Source organism: Gorilla gorilla, chromosome 12 (assembly GCF_029281585.2).
Source record: "Gorilla gorilla gorilla isolate KB3781 chromosome 12, NHGRI_mGorGor1-v2.1_pri, whole genome shotgun sequence".
Classification (NCBI taxonomy): Eukaryota; Metazoa; Chordata; class Mammalia; order Primates; family Hominidae; genus Gorilla; species Gorilla gorilla.
The window spans coordinates 68962292-68984853 of record NC_073236.2 but is presented as its reverse complement, the minus strand read 5'-3'; the positions used below and the strand labels follow the sequence as shown (position 1 = coordinate 68984853).

General features: G+C 44.2%; 1 protein-coding gene across 1 annotated transcript in view; it reads right to left on the bottom strand.

Annotated features, from left to right (window-relative positions):
* Nucleotides 1-18029, bottom strand: part of ADD2 (adducin 2) — a 111132-nt gene extending 93103 nt beyond the window's left edge. The window contains exon 1 of the mRNA XM_063695814.1: nucleotides 17623-18029. The gene's annotated coding sequence lies outside the window, so the exon portion shown is untranslated. The remainder of the gene's footprint in view (nucleotides 1-17622) is intronic.
* Between the last annotated feature and the right edge of the window lie 4533 nt (nucleotides 18030-22562).

Sequence of the window (22562 nt, the reverse complement as noted above, 5' to 3'; positions counted from 1 at the left end):
ACATAAATTCTTAGCAAATGTTGAAACATAAAAGTCTCTCAAAATTCATGTCCCCAAAGTGTCTCCCAACAATTCATATCCACCTGAAACCTGTGAATTCGTCCTTATTTAGAAACAGGATCTCTGCAGATGCAATCAAGTGAAGATGAAGTCATAGTGGATTAGGGTAGGTCCTAAATCCAATGGTCCGCATCCTTATAAGGAATGGGAAGATTTAGTCATCAAAGTCATAGAGAAGACACACACACACAGAGGAAAGACCACGTGATGACAGAGGTAGAGACTGGATTGATGTAGCTGCAAGCCAAGGAATGCCAAGAATTACTGCCACCCTCCAAAGGTAGGAAGAAACAGGGAAGGAGTACCCTAGAGCCTTCAGAGGGAGCACGGCCTTGTCAGCAGTTTGATTTCAGACCTCTAGCCTTCAGAATTGAGAGAGAATACATTTTGGTTACGTCAAGCCATCTCCATTTAAGGAGATCTCCATTTAAGCCATCTCCATGTAAAGGCAGCCCTGGGAAATTAATATACTCTGTAACATTATAACCATGTCTAAATTACTATAATTTTTTCCTGTGTCCAGGAATGAGAATTAAGGGCCAACACTGAGACCTGGCCACGTAGAGAAACTGCCTCCCCACACCCTAGCTCCTCTACCATATTTTACATTCTTATAAAAAATTGATATGCTTCCTGTCACTTTTCCTTGAAATCAAATAGCATCTTGAAAACTCTGACTTTAAAAATGGGAGACGCTGACATTTGAATATAAATGCCCTAAAGAAAAACTTTTCAGGAGCCTTGAATTTGCCATTAATTAATCTGCCTCACCTTGGATCAGTGCCTTATCTTTTCTCAGCTTCATGTGTCTGATTTCTATAATGAAGAGGTTGGACTGGAAGATCTGTTTGATCCCTTCCACTTTGACACTCTGGAATTCCAGAGGGAATGTTTCAGTATATAACAGTTGACTCTTGTTACTCAGAAACCTAAAGATGGGCAGGGCTGGTTGGGATGAGGTCGGAGCAGCAGGCCCTTACTAATGCTTAGGGTACCTTGTTAGCTTTTCTGAGTCCACTTATATAGAAAAATCTTACTTCCTAGGATGTCTCTTTGAACTAAACTAGAAAAAGGAATACAGTGTTACGTTTGGTGTTATGTTTGCCTTAGCATATTAAAAGTCCTAAGAGAGAGGATTCTTTTGGAGGGTTGTGATAGAAACTACTAGGACAAAAATGAATGTATCTCCCTTTCCCATTCTTAAAAGAAACTTACACTCCTAAAACTAGGTTAATTATTCACATTACAAAAGATGTCTTTACTTTATGAAAAAGCTTACTAAAGATTTCCTTTACAATAAACGGCATAAGAAAGTAGTTGCTTAACTGCTCTTCTCCAATCGAAACAACTCGATTCTTTTAGACTTTGGTCATATGAGCTTGTTTCCATCTACTTGACTATTTAGGTTGTTTTATCCAGAGCACCAATCATTTATCATCATACACTGTAACTGTGATAACCAGCACAGAGAACAATATTCTCAAAATCAATCAAGATAAAGGAAACTTAAGAAAAGGAACACATCTTGGAGCTTGAAGTCATTCTCTCAAGATATCTCCCCAGTTCCAGAAAATGCAAGGATATGATGGGAAATATAACAGTCCCTGCTTTTCACAAGGGCACACAAGAGACAATGTTTCAGCAAGGCACATCAAGACATTGTAATTATCAGACATAAACATTTTTAGTGCCTTAAATGCATATAGCCTTTGTCAAAAATGGTTTCAAGCCAAAGACACTACAAATTCTGTAACACACACGTGCTTTGGACATTTGCCAATGGACATTTGCAATGTCATTGGTGCCTAACAAGGACACAGAAACCCTAATTCTCTAAGCATATCAATGGCATTATTATTATATTCATAACAAGGGAGAAAAATAAACCAAGAGAATAAATTGGGTTTTTTTTAGGTCATTAACTGCAGGTCTATGTAGGGTTACCTAGTTATAAGTTATAAAGTTTATTCATGTATTCCATCTGCAAATAATTATTTATTGCCTTTTATGTGTCCACTTTTCTTATCCAAGAAATGAGAATAATAATACCACCTACCTCACAGGGTTATTGTGATGATTAGACTTTAAATACTTATAAATATAAATATATGTCATTAACACAGCCTGACATGCAGGAAGTACTGAATAAATATCAGCTACTACTATTATAAGGGAGCCAAGTAGAAAGATTTGGGATATGTTTTGGAGGACTGAGCCAGCAGAATTTGCTGATAGACTGGATGAAAAAGTGAAGGAAAGAGAAACCAAGGACAACTCCAAAATCTTTGGCTTGTGCAACTGGGATGATGACACAAGGAAAATGCAGAGAGAAATGGGTTTGAGTAAAGAAATCAAGAGCTCTAAGAGGGTCATTTAGGGTTGGTCTGAGACGCCTGTAAGACATGCATGTAGAAATGTCAGGGAAGCAGTTGGATATACAGGTTTTCAGCCTCACTACCCAAAGTAAGATCCGGAGACCAGCAACATCAGCATCGCTGGGAGCTTATTGGAAATGCAAACTCTCAGGCCCCACTCCAGACAAATGAGACTGGAATCTACATTTTAACAGGCTCCCCAGGTGATCAGTGTGTACAGTAAAGTTCCAGAAGCAGTGAAGTAGAGTTCTGGGGAGATAGGAACTTTGGATTCATCAGCACAAAAATGAAGTCTAAAGCCAAGGCCCAAAAGAGCTCACCAGAGAGAGTGTATAAGGAAGACAAAGTGGTGCAGGGCAAAGCTCTCTCACACTTAGAGGTCTGGTGGAGGAAAAGGAACTGCACAGAAGAAAAGGAGGAACAGCAAGTGAGGCAAGGGAAAACCAGAAAAGGGCAGTATTCCAGGCCAGATAATCCAAATGTTTCAAGAAGTGGTCAACAGTGTTGAGTGCTGCTGACAGGTCAAGTAAGATAAGAACAGAGAAGAGGCCATTAGATTTGGCAATATGGAGGTCATCTTCAATGACCTTGACAAGAATAGCCTCAGTGCCATAAAGAGGACAAGTATAAACAGTGGGGAACAGGAAGAGATACAGAGCAAAGCCAACTCTTTCAAGGAGAACATAAAGGGAGAAATGGGAGGAGGGGGGAAGGAAGAAAGAGGTTGATGATGCAGAAAAGAGAAAGGCCAATTGCCATGGTGGTGTTTTTGAGATGGTGAGAGGGAAAAGGCCCCAGAGCCCAGAAGAAAAGACGGCCTCTGATAGAAGCAGGGGCCACTCAACCCAGAGCAGCATGTCAGGGATGTGTGTCAGGGGTTGGGGGGTGGGAAGACAGGAGAGCTCCGGGATCACTGTTTCTGTTTCTCAATGAAGCTGGAGGCACCCAGAAAGGTGGGTGGGGTGGAGAGGAAAGGAAATTTGGAGAAAAGAGCAGTGAATTCGTCATTCTGGAAAGTGAGAAAGTAAATGCCTTAGAATTGCCAGGTAGCACAGGATGCTTTTTTTGAGATTTTCGGCCACGCATCTGAAAAACCCTACGCTCTCCCATAACATGCTTCGTTCCTCCAAAATGTCCTCATGTTCTAATGCATAGAGGCATAAATCACAAGAAAGTGCATCTTCTCCATCAATTCTCATTATTCCTGTAAGCATTTTATTACATTAAAGGTCACTGTCAGCAGAACAAGGCTAGACAAGGGCGTCATCATAGAGCCACAGCAAGATGATGATACAAAAGGACAGAAGCCTTCTATCCCCTCCATGAGATTTATGGCTGAGGGGTGAGGCAGGAATTAATGACATGAAAACACAAGATGCCTCAAGGGAGGGAGTTCCTACAATTCACAAGAACTGCTAGGAGATCCCTCCTGAGACAAGTGCTTTGGTAAACAACACCAAGTACTGTTAATTACCTTTAATTGAGTTTTGAACAAGCCCAAAGTCAATAATGCCTCCTTGGTTACCTTCCTTCCTGCTTAGAAACCAATCAAATTGAACAATCACATAATTCTTGGCAGCACTTCCAAATTCAGCTACATAAAGCCCACTTTCTGTGATCCACAAACGAAGAAGCTAAAATGTGGCTCTCCCACAGCACACTATTGCCCCACAGCACTCTCTTCCACATCCCAGGTACTCAGGGCCTGGGTGCACATCTCCTCGAGCCCTATAGTCACCTCTGTCTATTTCCACTCCTTCAAAACCCCATCACCTTGGAAGCACAGTCTTCCAACTTGACTTCCTGTCACTCCTCCTTGTGACTCTCCTCTACTGCCCAGCCACTCCTCTCATTCTCCGAGGACTCCAGCTCCTGGCTAACCATCTTCCCCTCCACCACTCTCCTTACTCACTCCTGCTGACGTTGACATCTACATGGTGATCCACCCGACACCCACCATCACATCTTCATGGCCTCCAATGCCACTTATCTCTCCTTCCACCCCAGCCTCAGTCACCCTCTCCTGTGGTCATACCCTAGATCTTGCTGCTACCAAGATCACCACCTTCAATGTGTGGATGTCAACATCCTACTCTGACCATCCCCTTCCAGCCCAGCTCTGGCACCCCACCTCCTAGCAATTCTCCAACATCTCTGATACCTGCTAATCACTTTTTAATTATCTATCTCCAACTCTACTTTTCCCATCTCTTCTCATGTAGCTTAAATTATCCAACTGGATAACCATTCCCTCGCAAAACACCTCTAACTCCTCTGCCCTCTCACCCACCACTGTTTCTACCTCACAGAGCCCCACCCTTAGTTAAACCCTATGTGACTTTGCCCCTGCCTGCATCTGGGCCATTGACCCTTGCACAAAACTCTGTGGACTGGACTCACTTCAAATTACCCTCTACACCTTCAAATGATTTCTTAACATTGCCAAGCAACCTGCCCTTCTCTCGAAGTACAAACTCTTCAACAGGATCATTTCCCACCTTCTCATCTCAAATTTCCCTGACTCCCTCTTCGCTCCACTCTCGGCCAATGATGTGGCCTCAAATAGCATAATGAAAATGCCTGCAATCAGCCACCACTAGCTTATCCTCTGATCCGTCTCACGAACCCACCTGCAACAGCTCACTGCTGCCTCCCAAAAGAGCCTTCCCTGACCACTCTGGCTAAAGCAGCCTCCTCCCTCATGTTAAAATGAGTTTATCTTCTGCATAATGGGTATCAATGCTTGACACTGTTTTTATGCTTAGTGTCTGTCTCTCCTCACTAGAGTGTAAACTCCTGGCTTGTGGCATCCCCAGCACTGCACAGTAACCACACATAGAAGGTGTTCAGTAAACACTTGTTGACTGACTGATGAGCTGGGTTGAACCATACACTTACCTACCATTGTGACCAATTACTCATCATCTAGTACACCTCCAGCAAATGTAAATGCACATTTTCTTAAATATTTTTTATTTAGCCCTCCCTCCCTCTCCTCATAAAAATGAACAGTGGGGCTGCTATCCAGGTCAAATTTATCTATTTTAAAAAATGTTTACGGCCGGGCACGGTGGCTCACGCCTGTAATCCCAGCACTTTGGGAGGCCGAGGCGGGCAGATCATGAGGTCAGGAGTTCGAGACCAGCCTGGCCAACATGGTGAAACCCTGTCTCTACTAAAAATACAAAAATTAGCCAGGCATGGTGGCACATGCCTGTAACCCCAGGTACTTGGGAGGCTGAGGCAGGAGAATCGCTTGAACCCGGGAGGCAGAGGTTGCAGTGAGCTGAGATCACGCCATTGCACTCCAGCCTGGGCAACAAAAGTGAAACTTCATCTCAGCAAAAAAAAGAAAAAAAAAAAAGAGAAAGAAAGAAAAACAAAAGAGGCTGAACACAAGCACAAATTGCAGCTCTCTATACAGAACAGCAGATCCTGCCTACCCCCTTTCCTCCCCCAACATACAGCGGTCCCCAGTCAGGCACTCAGTTGAATTAACTCTTTATCTCAAAATAGCATGCAGACACAGTTCTTTTTGGATTTATTAGCTTCAATCACTAGATAGGTGTTCTTAGAGAAACTGCACACACTGCAGGAGAGAACTAGGGCCATACTATGGTGGTATTGGTGCCCGCAGATTAAAGCCTATCTCTGTGGGTCACTTACGGAGCCCCAGATAACAATTCATGTGAATTTCACCCTGGACTGGGACATTGGAGTCCTAAGAAAGATGAAATCCTAGCATGCTACTTATTGTGCAGTAAGCAATATCAACTCAGTCAGATACTGAACACTGTTAGGAGTTTTCATTTGTTTTAATTACCTTATAGACAAATCACAGAAACCAACCATGGCTAGGAAATAGAGTATTTTATCAACTTTGATAGTACAAAAGTAAATGTACAGCTAGAGAAGGAGGGAGCAGGCAAGGAGACGTGGTGGTAATAGCCTTATTTATGGCATAGAGTCAGGTGACACGATCAACAGTGGATGGAATGGGAAATCTGGTTGTAATGAATCTATTGTCTGGAGTTGTAGGGATGGCCAGAAGAGAGGTGAAGAGATGGAGTTGTAGTGCAAGTAAGCTTCAACCTCGAGGGTTTTTTGTTTGTTTGTTTTTCCTTTTGAGACAGAGTTTAGCTCTTGTTGCCCAGGCTGGAGTGCAATGGCGCGATCTTGGCTCACTGCAAACTCCGCCTCCCAGGTTCACCCAATTCTCCTGCCTCAGCCTCCCAAGCAGCTGGGATTACAGGCATGCCCCACCACACCTGGCTAATTTTGTAGTTTCAGTACAGACAGGGTTTCACCAAGTTGGTAAGGCTAATCTTGAACTCCTGACCTCAAGTGATCCATCTGCCTCGGCCTCCCAAAGTGCTGGGATTACAGGGATAAGCCACCGCGCCTGGCTGGTTCAACCTTAATTTTTATGGCAGAAAGTCACTAGACAATGATCACAGTTGATACATTCAGAAACAGCAGTACATTCATATTATTTTGGGATACAGAGGTATCTACAGCAGAACAAAAAAACACAGCTAAAATTGGTTTGCCTGTGGATAAGGGATTTGGGGTGGGATTTGGACAGGGATTGTTGCCTTTTATTAGAAGCCCTTCAGTCCTATTTGACTCATTAAGTATGAACAAGTGTTGCCTTAAAAACTAAAAGTTTGGGGACAGGAGACGAATAAAGAAAAATAATGATATATTTTATGAAATAAGAGAGAGGAAGTCTCACACACAGTATGGTGGGAATGAGTATGGAACGGTTAAGCTGGATACTGCATAACTATGGTAACAGATGTAGCTAATTTAAGACACAAATGAGGGTGTTGGAAAGATCTAAGAGAAATATGGTGTTAAGAGGGAAGGAGAATAAATTCTAAAAAAAGGGATACTGAGATAATCAGTATGGATGCTCTGCCATCTGACATGAGGAAAGCAGGAAAGAACCAAACCCGCCCTCACTTTTCCTGTCTTTTCACAGTAGATTTTTGAAAGTAAACCCCTAGATATTCTTATGGAGACTCCATGCCGAGTAAAGAAAGCAAACATGATAAAATTCATACTCAATAAAATAACACAGGCAGAAAATCACATCCATTGTTAAATGAAATTGTGTTTCATAAAGCCTCCATGCATTTCAAAGTTTAATAACTTCATTTGTTCTTGGAGAAAAACAATTTAAAAATAACATTCAAATGCCCTTGTATTGATTTTCCCTTCAATAAAATGATTCACAGTCAAGCACATTTAACGACCCTTTCAAAATTCCACAGAAAATTACCGAAGGAACGTAAAAATAGGAACAAATCTCCATCACTTCTGGTTACCAGGGAGGCTGCCATTCACGCGGCAGGAACTGTGACGGATCAACATCTTTATAACATCGGTTCTTCCCATCTGGGAACATGACATTCTGTTTCTTGAGTAAATATTGGTAATGCATATTTTCAGTGGAAATAGTCCATTTCATCAAGATTTTCACAGATGATGGGATACAATAATGCACAATGTTCTTGAGATTTTACATCTTTTCTCCATGCTGCTCCATATGTCATTTCTAGCTTTGTGAATTTTTTTGCCTTTGTATCTTAATTAGGCTTTCTGGAAGTTTGTCTATTTTATTGGCTTTCTAAAAGAACTAACTGGCTGGATAAAAGGTGGGGAGAGGGCATATAAGGAGGTGGAAAGAGTTGCTTTGGAAGGACTGGGAGGGTGGGAAAGCATGTTCAGAAAAATGGAGTGGTTCAGCCTACCTAGGGGGTAGAGCGTAAAGGAAAAAGAGGAAAAGCAGTTGAGGCAGGTAAGGAGCTTGGGCTTTATCCGGAGGGTAGAGAAATGATGAGATTAGATTTTTGTTTTAAAAAGATCAACTATGCAACATAGTGAGACCTCGTCTCTACCAGAATTAAAAAAATAATAAGCCAGGCATGCTGGCATACACTGTACTCCCAGCTACTTGGGAGGTTGAGATGGGAGGATTGCTTGAGCCCAGGAGGTCAAGGCTGCAGTGAGCCATGATTGCACTGCTGCACTCCAGCCTGGGCAACAGAGTGAGACCTTGTCTCAGAAAAACAATAATAATAAACTATGGATGGAGGAAGACTGGGCTGGAAGCAGGGAAGAAGGTGGGGGGACTCTAAAGTAATCCAGAGTTTCAGCCAGGGGCAGTGTGGCCATATGAAACAGGAACCCAAGCAAAGTAGCCCAGGCAGAATGGAAGGCAACATCGACATGGAAACCAAAGTCTAGCCTGGACTCATGGAAACTACTAGAATTGTCATCAATTCAGGGAACCATGGGGATGGGGTGAAGGATGTCAAATGGTCCTTAGAGCTGCTACTGATAGAAGCCACAGGGATTTACTACTTGGCTTAGAAAGTTTTTTTCAGCCACTTCACAGCTGGAAAAAAGGCACAGAGAAAACCATTCCAGGCATTAAATGGAGCACTGAAATTTGTATTCAGGTACCTAGATCCTAAGCTCCCTGGCCTCCAGATCCTGCCCTGGAAGCTTGCAGGATGAGGCCCTATGTTAGATCAAATACATTACAGGTATTTACTGCTGGGTGGAGTAGCGTTTATTTACGTACTTTTGTATCTTTATTTTTAGCTGCATCTGGTGAAGTGATCAGAATCAACCTTGTTTGAAGCTGGATATATTGAATCCCCACTTTACTGGGAGCTCCCTCAGCACATGTCTGAGGAACTGAGGGTGCTATGGTTTGGATATTTGATCCCTCCAAAGCCCATGTTGAAGGAGGGGGTACCTGGTGGGAGGTGTTTGGGTCATGGTGGTGGATCCCTCATGAATGGCTTGGAGCCATTCTTGCAGTAGTGAGTGAGTTCTCACTCTTTTCATTCCCATGACAGCTGGTTGTTAAGAAGAGCCTGGCATCTCCTCCCCTCTCTCTTGCTTCCTCTCTTGCCATGTGATCTCTGCACACGCCAGCTCCCCTTTGCTTTCTGTCAGGAGTGGAAGCGGCCTGAGGCTTCCACAAGCTGCCCAGTCTTCCAGCCAGTAGAATCATGAGCAAAGTAAACCTTTTCTCTATAAATTACCCAGCCTTGGATATTCCTTCATAGCAACACAGGCAGACTAAGATGGGGGTCTGCCACTCAAGGTGGCAGTGCTGATAGATTTCCCACGGCCCTTAGATTTATATCCCTCATCCCCACCCCACTGACCATACCACAGCCCATCTAGCCCTGTTTCATTGAGCCTGGGGATACTAGCACTCAGCTGAGAGGACATCACTGCTTCTTCCCAGGAAAGCCCCTTGTTGATGCTCATGGGCTGGGTGATATTGGCTGGCACCATCTGTACTCTAACTTTTACAGAGTCCTTAAAGAATCTAGGCCCAGTGTTTGTTCTCTTCTCTGAAACTCAAATCGATGTTTTCCTTACTATATTTGTCTTTGGACACTTTGAAGAAAAGAAAGGCAAATATTTAGGTCCATGGTGCCATTCTGAAACCTACACATGTGTGTTTATAACCCTGAACCTGCAACTCAGATCTTGGGTCCCAGCCATGACACATGCATACGTCTGCCTCTCTGCTGGCCATCCCCACCTCAAACTTGTCTTGTCTAAAACTGACCACTGTCTTACACAAACCACTTCCTTCTTGGTTGTGCTGGATTCCCCAATAATCAGACAAAATGAGTTTCAGAGCACCAAGCAAAGTAGGGCTCCAAATATTCTTGGAATAAATTTGATATATATTTTTTGAAGCATCAAAGTAGTCACCATGGAGATGTTGTAACAATGAATAAGATACAAATGGTACAGTTCTAATTTTTTAAAGTTTCAGAGAAACAAGTCTGATGTACTTTGTTTGAGGATGCAAATTTAGATTATAAAATTATAAAAGAAAGCAAGAAAATGGTTACCATAAAAGGAAGGTGAGTTGTTACCTCCAGGGGGAAGCAGGGTGTGGTTCAAGGGTGCACTGGGCTCTGGGAGCTGGCTGTGTCCTGCTTCTTGACCTGCATGGTGGTCACACGGGCATTCACTTTATAATATTTCACTAAACTGCACATTTGTTTCATGTCCTTTCCTATATCTGTGTTTTGTTTTATATATTTTAAGGGTTTTTTTAAAAATAAAGTAGTCATTACAAGGGAAAGAAACAAAACTTTTGTGGACTTTCATACAGTTATTTTGATAAAGTTGGCCACAAACTTATCTTCCATCATACAAAATGCCAGAAGACAAAAGAATAATATTTGGAGTTTTTAGGTAAAAAGATTATGATGAAGAAGTGTATGCCCCAAAAGGATGATGTTACTGTGAGACGACAACATAAAGAAGTTCTTAGGCAAGCAAGAACTACCGGAATATACTACCTTTCCTGAAAAAGATTCCAACTAATCAAGGAATAAGTAAAAATGAAGATTGAGCATAGGAAATGGACTGAGTATTGTAACCTATATAACTCTCAGTCTAGATAGCAGCTGTTAGTATGGTTAGGAAACATAAATGTCAAAAATAATTCTGGAAAGCAAAAGCATGCATTGCTTTTTTTTTTTTTTAAAGACAATAATCTGGATCTAAAAGCCAAAATGTTTTTAAGGCAAAAAGTTAGTGGGGGTAGATGGGCAACAAAAAAGAAATTAAAGCTGGGCACAGTGGCTTACACCTGTAATCCCAGCACTTTGGGAGGCCGAGGTGGGTGGATCACCTGAGATCAGGAGTTCGAGACCTGCCTGGCCAACATGGTGAAACCTGGTCTCTACTAAAAATACAAAATTAGCCGGGCATGGTGGCAGGTGCCTGTAATCCCAGCTACTCAGGAGGCTGAGGCACAAGAATCACTTGAACCCGGGAGACAGAGGTTGCAGTGAGATGAGATTGTACCACTGCACTCCAGCCTGGGTGACAGAAAAAAAAAAAAAAAAAGGAAGGAAGGAAGGAATTAAAGTATACTAAATCTCTCATTATTTATGAAAGAACAAATAGACACAACTTTTTTTTTTTTTGAGACAGAGTATCGTTCTGTTGCTCAGGCTGGAGTGCAGTGGTGCAATCTCGGCTCACTGCAAGCTCTGCCTCCCGGGTTCATGCCATTCTCCTGCCTCAGCCTCCCAAGTAGCTGGGACTACAGGTGCCCGCCACCACGCCTGGCTAATTTTTTGTATTTTTAGTACAGACGGGGTTTCACCATGTTAGCCAGGATGGCCGATCTCCTGACCTCACGATCTACCCGCCCTGGCCTCCTAAAGTGCTGGGATTACAGGCGTGAGCCACCGCTCCTGGCCAACACAACTATATTTTTTAATGTCAATGAAGACTAGTAGAAAAAAATGGGCAGAAAATTTCCCTTTTATCTAAAGAACAAGGGACTCTTACACTACATTTAAGTTAAGAAAGGGGGTGGGAAAATAGCTTGGAATTTTTTTAATGTAAAATAAAATTTTAGAAGATCTGTGACTGTATCACATATAATAAATGTAAATTGAGTCACAATTGGATTAAAATCCAATTATGATGTTTAAAATAGACAAAAATCAAAATGACATAAAAGAAGAAAGCTTAAGAAGAAAGAGAATGAGCATCACGCCAGGGAAATGAAAACAGAAAGAAGGCAGGACCAGATTTCTTATCACACAGTAAAATTTAAGACAAAAATAAAAATACAATGAGACAAAAAAGGTCTGGAAATATGGAAGATTCACCCCACAATGGAGAGTCAAGGGTCACAACGTTTGTGTCACAGAGGATAACCAGTCATCCCCATTTGCCTGGCACTGTCCCAGCTTTAGCACTGAAAATCCCTCATCCCAGAAAACCCATCAGTCCTGGGCAATCAGGGCCCTAAGTAACACAGCATCAAATATAACTATGTAAAAACATATAAAAATACACAAATACATGTTTATACATATAATTACATAATTATATATCAAATATATAAATATAACTGTATATAATATATATATGGATTTAAAGGACATGCTAAAGGACATAGCAAAAGGAAAGCGGTCAAAAATATCATTTTCTTTTTTTTTTTTGGAGATGGAGTTTCACTCTTGTTGCCCAGGCTGGAGTGCAATGGTGCGATCTCGGCTCACTGCAACCTCCGCGTCCCAGGTTCAAGCAATTCTCCTGCCACAGCCTCTGGAGTAGCTGGGATTAGAGGCGCCCACCACCACACCCAGCTAATTTTTGTATTTTTAGTAGAGACGAGGTTTCACCATGTTGGCCAGGCTGGTCTGGAACTCCTGACCTCAGGTGATCCACCCGCCTCGGCCTCCCAAAGTGCTGGGATTACAGGCGTGAGCCACCACACCCAGCCAAAAATATCATTTAAGACTAACATCTTTTGTATTCTTTGACAGATCACTTAGGTACAAAGAAAAGTTTAAAATAAATTTGAATAACATAATCAATAAACTCGTTTAAATCTATACAACTGAAGTTTGGACTCCACAGAGGATACACTTTCTCTTCATCTCTTTCAGTAACATTGGCAAAGCTTTCCTATGTAGTTTATCTTGGAAGACAGACCGGGATGAAATCTTTACTAGAAGCTTGCCATTCCATGAGTGCTCTTCGAGTTTGGAAGATTTGGTGGTGGTTGTCATTGAAGACAAGCAGTTTTTCATATTATTGCTTTAAAATTCTTTCAGGCTAAAATTGTAGCAGCCAACGTATGTGGAGTCAAATATTGTGGCTGCAATCTCTTCTAAAGATTCAAATTTCTATTCCAAGAATCTGTGTGTGTCCCTGTACATAGTTCAAAATGCTTAAACTATATAAAAATCCCTTTTGGCGGAAAAAATTTCTCATGACCTCATGGTTGACCTAAGTCACTTTTATTGAAATGTAACTTAAATATGTATACTCATAAATACCAGTTCTAAACACCTATGCTTTACAGCTTTTATATTATTAAAATGCCAAAACAATGTACAAATACAACTATCAACTTCAAAATATCAAAGTAATAAAATTAATTTATTGCAATAGGTAAGTCTTTCACATGTAACAACTCATTCTTATAATATCACCATGCAATCAATGCCATATATTTATTCCTATATTATTATAAGAAATTGAGCAGGAGAGAGGTTGAATAACTTGCCTAAACTCTCACAGCTAGTAAGTAGAAAAATAATTTTTGAAGTCAGACAGTCTGGTGTCACTTAACCATCAGAACAAATTACCCATCTCATTTTCTTTTCTTTTTTTTTTTGAGATGGAGTCTCGCTCTGTTGCCCAGGCTGGAGTGCAGTGGCGTGATCTCGGCTCACTGCAACCTCTGCCTCCAGGATTCAAGTGATTCTCCTGCTTCAGCCTCCCGAGTAACTGAGATTACAGTTGCCCACCACCATGCTCAGCTAATTTTAGTATTTTTAGTAGAGATGGGGTTTCACTATGTTGGTCAGGCTGGTCTCGAACTCCTGACCTCAGGTGATCCACCTGCCTCGGCCTCCCAAAGTGCTGGAATTACAGGCGTGAGCCACCACGCCCAGCCCCATCTCATTTTCTTAGATGTAAGGTGCCTATTGGAGAGTTACTAAATATGCATTAAATGAAGATCTAATTCAAATATTGTTAAAATCCACAACAGCAACTTTTCTGTTGTGTTTTTACTACATCTGCTGCTAATAAATTGCTGCAAACTTGATCCATACAAAGGTGAACTGGTGTGAGATCTTCAATCCCTGCCAATAGAGCAGTGGTCGCCAGGAGCTGTTCTTTTGGAGTTGGCAAGTTGTGTGTGTCCTGTGTAGACTCACTGTCTCCACTGTTCCAACTCCCCTTCCCTTCACCCGGGCTGTGGCTGGAGCCACCAGGCCTGCCCATGGCTCAAATGGAAAGATACAAAGGCAAACGCAGACTCCAGCATCAGTTTCAGCCTTGCCATCAAGATGATCCAGAACACATTTTTATTGCTAATTATTTATGATTATCACTGGAATAGGCCAGGCACAGTGGCTCATGCCTGTATTCACAGCTACTCAGGAGGGAGAGGTGGGAGGATCGCTTGAGCCCAGGAGGTCTGGGCTGCAGGGAACTATGATCATGCCACTGCATACCAGCCTGGGTAACAGAGCAAGATCCCTACTCAAACAGTCTGGGTGACAGAGCAAGACTCCGCAAAAAAGATTATCACTGGAATAAAACCACTAATGTCAGAGAATACACAGATCCTTCAAAATACATATATCTTCAGAACCCCAGGGGGCTGAGAGACCTGTGGCATGATATCATTAGCTCATGCTGAGGGCCATTGTGAAAAACAACCCTATGAAAGTTGTCCTTGTGTCTGATGAGGAGGTGATCGAAGGCATCATTTCAAACACTATGTCACATTAGGAAAAAGTTCCTTTCTGGTCTCGGAATCAAGAACTGTTGGTTGGGCAAAGTGGCTCACACTTGTAATCCCAGCACTCTGGTAGGCAGAGGCAGGCGGATCGCTTGAGGCCAAGGATTTGAGACCAGCCTGGCCAACATGGCGAAACCCCGTCTCTACTAAATATGCAAAAATTAGCCGGGCGTGGTGACACGCACCTGTAGTCCCAGCTATTCGGGAGGCTGAGGCATGAGAATCACTTGAACCCAGGAGGTGGAGGTTGCAGTGAGCCGAGATCATGCCACTGCGCTCCAGCCTGGGCAACGGAGTGGGATTGTGTCTCAAAAAAATATAAAACATAAAAAATAAAAAAGAATTGTTGTGTTTTTATGTTCTGGCCATATAATGTTTTGTGTTTTGTGTTTTTCCCACATAGCTGTTATCACAATTTGTAATTATATATTCATTTGAGAGATTTCTTGATGAGTGTCCATTTCTTGCATTTGTCTTTAAGCACCCATTAGACACAGACCACGTCTATCTGCTTTATCCCTTTGTTCCCAGTACGTCTTACAGAACCTGGCACGTAGTAAGTCCTCACTGAATGTTTGTTGAGTGAAGAAGTGTGTGAATGAGTTTAACAAATAAATAAAACATATAAGCCATGGGTTCGTCAATTTCTTTTTTGCTTATGCTGCAAGAAAGTTTAGAGCTGTTTTTGTTTCCTGCCTGTAGCCATTGTAGAAGGTCTCATGCTCATGTTTTTGTATCAGCCTCACGCTTAAGACCATTTTATGACTCCACCCTTAGTGTCCTTTTTTCTTTCCCAACTACTTCCAAGTTAGGCTGCCTTGCCATATTTATGAATCCCTGTAAACTATCTTAAATCCCTTGTGGAAGAGGTGGTAATAAATAAATATATCTACTAGTCTTTTTTATATATATTTAAAATCTTAACACTAAACCCACTGCCAGCAAACACATTTGCTCATCTGTTAACCTTAAGAATAGCTGAGATTTGCTAATTCCAACACTATACTAATATTTAAAACAAATTCAATCCAAGCCTAGAAACCACAGCATATCATGTCAGGCATTGTTGTACATTGTGTATATGACAAGCATATTTCTAATAAGGCTAGGCAATTTGGTCGACAAGAAAGAACATAGGGCTTACTACAAAATTCTTATGGATTTTGGATCAAAGAATAATTTATCTTTAGTGGTTTTTCAAAATGTGTTGACATCATACTAATAATGAAAACTTTGCTTTTACTTGTGCCCTATGCAGGGAGGAGTAGGGAAGAAAGGCTGGGCAAGATCCTGATCTATAGGAGAAAAGTCTCTACAGAGAAAAGTTTGATCACATTACACAATTAAAGTAGAACATTATAAAGTAAAAATATTAAATGGTCTAAACCCCCCTTTTAAGTCTCTAACATATATTATTCATATGCTAATGGAGATATTATTTGCAAGTCTGAAACGTCATAGTTCTCTTCTTTGGTCAGATTCATTTAAAACACTTTTACTTCAAATGCTGACTTGCTATTTTTCTCTTAAAACGGAACATAATTTTCTAATGCCATTAATGAGAACACCCCTCACTGCACAAGTTAAACATCTCAGGAATCCCAGCTAGATCCACAAACTAGACGTGAAAGCAGTTGCTTGCACCCTCTCCAATCCCTTTGCTTCTGCCAGGATGCCAGACCAACCACTCCTTTTGGGTTACTCAGGAAGCACGAAATGTGCATTTAGGAAACTGAGATTTGATTTCTATTATCGATAAAGCTCATCTGAGTCAGTTGAATCTTAGACGACAAACAGCAAGAGGGAAGAGTGGGTGTAAGGAAACAGATGGGTATTAATCATGTGTCAGAGATAAATGACAGTTTTTTAAAGAATTTGATAGGGTGTGGGCTGGAGCTTGCTTTTTTATTTTCTATTTCTATTTCCTATTTTCTATTTTTAGTTTTGGGCAAGAGATGGAGATTAGGGGTGAGAAAAGGAAGGAAGAGAAAAGGCAAGACAATAGGCCAGACCCGAGAGCCTGATCTGCATCCTAAAGCAGTCTGCCCCTCCCTCCCTTCCCCCCAACACCAGGTAGGCTGTGATGTGATTTAAAAATAAGCAGACACCGACTCCCGCCTCCGGGACCGGGGATGGCCTCCGCCCCGGCTGCAGAAAGGGAGGGGAGGCAGGGAGAGGAGAGGGAAGATGGAAGAAACAGACTGGCAAGACCCCCTCGGGTACAGTGGGATTTTTCCCTCCAAAGTGGTGGAGCCGCATAAAATCAAAACCCACGAGGCCCGCTCACGTGCCGGTTGCCCCGATCTCAATGTAGGCGGCTGCCGACGCCGCACCTGCTCGGCCGGCCACTGCGGCTGAGCGCCGCGCAGCCAGCGATCGCGAGGCCCCCGGGGACGCGCCCAGCCCCGCCAAGCCCGCCTCGCACTGCTCCCCCGGAGGGCGGAGGCCGAGCGGGAAGGAAAGGGAGGGGAGGGGAGGGGAGGGGAGGGAGGGGAGGGGAGGAGCGGCCCCGCCCGGCTAGGCGAGGCGAGGTTTGCCGCCCCTCCATTCGGACCCAAAAGAAAGCCCCACCTGTCAGGCGTTACGCTCCGGGCGAGGGTCCCACCATCCCCAAGCAGGGGCCAGTGCTTGCAGCCCTGATTTCCTAAGAGCCTCGGATGCTACATCATCACCAGAAACCTTTAGGCGCAAAACACACGGCTGCCGGCCAGGGCTGCAGCACCGACGCGCTCGGCAACAGACGCGCCCCACCTGGGCCAAGCGGCTCCCGCCCGGCCGAGGGATGCCAGGGTCTCCGCGCCAGGAGACCAGCGACACCAGGCAGCCCACTAGGCCCGCTCCCCAGACCCTTACCTCCTGCGCGGCATCTTAGCTATCTCCGGTCGGCCACTGCGGGTTGGTTTTGTTATTTTATGGGTTTGGGGGGTGGGGTGCGCTTAAAAAAATCCACCCAGCTAATCTGCAGAGCAGCGTTTTCTGCCCATGCTGCAGCCCGCGCTCGTCAGAGATGCTGGGAGATCCCCCAGCAGTGCAGCGGCTCCGCGGCGGCGGGGATGACTGGCCACCGACGCCGCAGTTCCTTGACAAAAGGCTCGGGTTCCCGCTAGTCCCTCACAGCCCTGCCGTCAGAATTAAAGCCATTTCCCGCACGAGGCTGGGAGGAAATGAGAGCTCTCCTGGCCCTGCGCGCTGACAAAAGGCCGCTGCGCGGTGCCCACAGCGCCCCCTCCAGCAGGCCGCGCCGGCCGCCCGAGGGCCGCGGTGCTGCAGTGCCCCCGCCCGCAGCGCCCCCCACCGCCCCGCAGCGGCCTCGCCCCGCAGCACCCCCCCTACCGCCCCGCATTGCACCCCCACCGCCCTGCAGCGCCCCCCTCCTCCCCGCAGCGCCCCCCTCCTCCCCGCAGCGCCCCCCTCCTCCCCGCAGCGCCCCCCTCCTCCCCGCAGCGCCCCCCTCCTCCCCGCAGCGGCCCCCTCCCCCGCAGACCCCCCTAGCCAGGCTTCCAGCCCCCTTCCACCCCCGCCCCGCACCACTCACTACCCGGGATGGCCAGAGCTAAGCAGGGGAGTCTGTTACTAGGGAGAAAATCTGAAACAGAGCTCCCTTGGGGGAATGTATTCTCCCTGGAAGGAAGAAAGCAAAAGTCTTACACTTGGAATATTTCTTTTCGTCTGGAAAGGACAGCTAGCCTTCGGAAGATAATTCTATTAGTGACTTTAATAGCAATTGTTTGACTGAATTCCAAACCAAAATTCTCCCTGTCCTGATTCTCACTCCTTTTCAACCAGGACAAAATTTTTGTTGTGGCCCTGCCCTTGGGGGCTGTGGACCCAACGCTCTCCAACTCTCACTACATTCTCCTCTCACTCCTTTCCTTCCTCAGGTCTCTCGCCCCAGAAGGAACAGGTGTGTAGTGAGTGGGGAACTGGATAGGGAACCAGAATACTTCGGTTGCCGTCTCAGAGCTGCTCTTAACTAGCTGTGAGACCTTAATCAACCCACTTAACCTCTCTGGGCCTCGTTGTCTTCCTCTGTAAAATGACAGTGTACCTAAGGCACCTCCCATTTCCAATACTTTCAAGGCCTGGCCCTCAGAGAGTAGGGGTGTTAAGAGATAGCTCTGGACTTTTCACCCCCATAATCTCCACCAGTCCCCAAAACTCCCCTCAATCAACATCCTCTCCAAGGGCTTTTGAAAATGTGCTTGTGAAAATGTACAGCTTCCAGAAAAGCCTCTGGCCACTGATCTGAAACCTGATCATGGCCCCTCTGCCCTTCCAGGTTCTGGGGCACCACAGCCCTCAGACACCCCCACAAAAGTCACTGGCCCCCACCACAGTGCTGCTGTGGAACCAGAATCTCTGGAGGTAGGCTCAGGATTGGTAATTTTAACAAGCAGCCCTAGTGATTCCTTTGCACACTAACACTTTAGAAACACCACTCTGAGAGATACTACTGATTTAGAAAAGAAAATGCTAATGACAACCCTAGAAATTCTGTTTCAGATGCCAGGATAAACTTGTCTTTCTGCTTCAGCCCCCCTTCCCTTACAAGAAACACACATGCATACCTGGTCCCTGCACCCTCCTTCCACACTCAGAGCTTCTCACTCATTCTCATTCAGAATCACTGAGTCCACAAGACTTCTCCCCATTCTCCTGTCAAAACCTGCTAGAAGAATTACAACAGGCTCAGCCACACAAGATGAAACCCCTTCCCCTCCCCACCCCAGGACCTAGGTCTGTCTGGTCAAAGAAGCCAGGAAGTGTTATGTTTATTGAGTCATTCCTGGCAGCCATAGCTCTTTTGGTGCTAATGGGTGATGAGATCTGAGAAACAGGGAACCCCTTCTCCAGAGCTCAGAAGTCATAGATAAGGTGGGCTCTATATCTTAATAGAACCCCCAAAAAGAATGGAGAATTTTTGTTAGAAATAGCAGGTTTCATAAGTCACCCTGGTCATTTCCATCCCCCAAAATTTCTCTTCCTAGTGTGTTATTTTGTTTTCTCACATGAATCCTAGCAAACCCTTGTTGGTTCCTGGCACTGTTCTGAGAGCTTTACATGCATTTTCACATAATCCTTGCAAAAACTCTGTGAGGGTGGTACTATTATCATCCCCATTTTATAGATGAAGAGACTGAGGCACAGGGATGTTAAGTCACTTGCCCTAGGTCACACAGCTAGTGGGTGGCTGAGCAATGAATCAAACTCAAGTGCTGTGGCTCCAGAGTTTGTGGGCCCTAACCACTACACTGCATGGCCTCCCAGAGGGGACAATAAACTTTTTTTTTTCTTTTGAGAAAGAGTCTCATTCTGTCGCCCAGGCTGGAGTGCATTGGCATGATCTCAGCTCACTGCAACTTCCTCTCCCCAGGTTTAAGTGATTCTCCTGCCTCAGCCTCCCGAGTAGCTGGGATTACAGGCACGCACCACCACACCCAGCTAATTTTTGTATTTTTAGTAGATATGGGTTTTCACCATGTTGGGCCAGGCTGGTCTGGAACTCCTGACCTCAGGTGATCTGCCCGTCTCAGCCTCCCAAAGTGCTGGGATTACAGGCGTGAGCCACCATGCCTGGCCAAAAATAAACTTTTTAAAGCAGAGCTGGTACAAGACACTGAAAGGCTGATAAGACTAATACATTCTCCTTCCCCCCTGGCAAAAAAAAATGATTCTGCTCCCCTAGTCATCACAGGAGATACATATATATATTTATTTATGTTTATATATGTATATATTATATATATTACATATACACAATATATATTATATATATTACATATATTTATATATATATATATGTCCGGCCTCTCCCAGGGTCTATCTGATACTGCATACTGAGAAGGTGGTGCCATCCTGGGACTTTAGGAATTGTCCAAATGTCAGACAGGAAATAAGACTTCATTAATTCCCATATTCATAGCCTATATGAAATTTTAATTGAAGTTCCAGAAATTCTCAATTTCAAATTCACTTCAAAATCCAGGAAAAGGAACCACAACTGTAGTTGGCTCCAACTGTCAATGGGAGACCAGGAGACTTCAGAGCTCCCACTGCAACAAGCCCAAGATGCCTGGCCCTTAACTGGGGCCAGAAAAACACAAGAGACCCCCATGTCAGACTGGGGAAAAATCACAGCCGGCTAACCCTCCATGGCCAGATAGTTTAAAATTAGACTTTCTGACTGATTTGCAGTAAAATTTCTCATCTTCCAAGTCTTCTGACAAAAACGTTTCTGGCCAAGAATAACTAGTAGAGAGAGAAGCTGGCAGTGCAACAGTGAGCCCCATCTCCTGGTATCCATTGCCCTGTGTATTACCCTCTCCTTAGGTGCTGGCATGACTGTGGCTCACTTCTAACCAACAGGATAAGGCAAAGATAATGGGATGTTCACTTCCATGATTACATTACATAAGATTCTTTGTCTTGGTAGCAGACTGTCTCAGTTGGCTTCTTGACCTGCATGCTTTCATTAGTAGCCATGTTTGGAAGATCTACATGGCAAGGAACTGAGGGTGACATCCAGCTAATAGCCAGCTGGAAACTGAGAACTTCAGTCCAAAAAAGTCCTAGAGGAAATGAATTCCACTAACCATCACATAAGTTTAGAGGCAGATCCTCCCCCAGTTAAGCCTTCCACTGAGAACCCAGCCCTGGCTGACACCTTGATTTCTGCCTTGTGAGAGACACTGAAGCAGAGGACTCAGTTAAGTCATACCAAGACTCAACTCCTGGCCACAGAAACCATGAGATAATAAATGTGTTGTTTTAAGTTGCTTAGTTTGCATTAATTTGTTACACAGCAATAGATAACTAATACGGGGGCTTAGCACTCTATAGGCCCAGGCATGCTTATCAATGGCCTTTTCTAGGGCATGCTGGAAATGCTGGAGAAATCAACACCCCTGGGATCAGCCCTCAACCAATGACCATTAGGAGTTTGTGGATAAACAGCCTGGCTCCCTCATCCCTGAGAGTTGGGAGAATACCTCAGTGTTCTCCATTGTCTCCCAGAGAGCCTCAGCAGGATTGAGCCCCAGCTGCCCACAGCAGTAACCTACCTGCTCACTCACACATCTTTTTTGGGCTTTTCTTCCCTATATCACTTTCCCACTCCCTTACAGGTGACTACCAGGCTTGCTACACTCAAATTGTAATCTACATTTAGGGGAACCCACTTTAAGATGGGGCAAGGGAAGGAAGGCAGTGCTTTCAAAGGAAGACCACTGATAAATTGTAAGTCTAGATGTTCTGAAGATACCCAATAAATGAAAGTTCACCTCTATGGCTGATGCTGCTCTGGAAACAGAAGTGAATTGGGAGTCCAGGGCCTAGGGCTCCAATCTCAGTCCCAGGGGAATGTGTGGACTTAGGAAAGACCCTGACCCCTTATTCTCCCTTACCCAGCTATAAAGTGAGGGTAACAGCACTTGCTCTCTGTTATGGGCTGAATCTCATCCCCCTCAAATTTATGTGTTGAAGTCCTAGCCCCCAGTGCTCCACAATGTGACTGTATTTGGAGCTAAATCCTTTAAAAAAGTAATTAAGGTAAAATGATGTCATATATGTGGGCCCTAATCCAGTATGACTGAAGTCCTTGTAAGAAATTTGGACACAAACTGGCATAAAGGGATGACCATATGAGGACACAGCAAGAAGGTGGCCATCTACATACACTCCAAGAAGAAATCATACCTGCCCACATTTTGATCTCAGACTTTGAGCCTCTAGAATGGTAAGACCACACATTTCTGTGGTTTACCATTACCATCTGGGATGCTTTGTTATGGGAG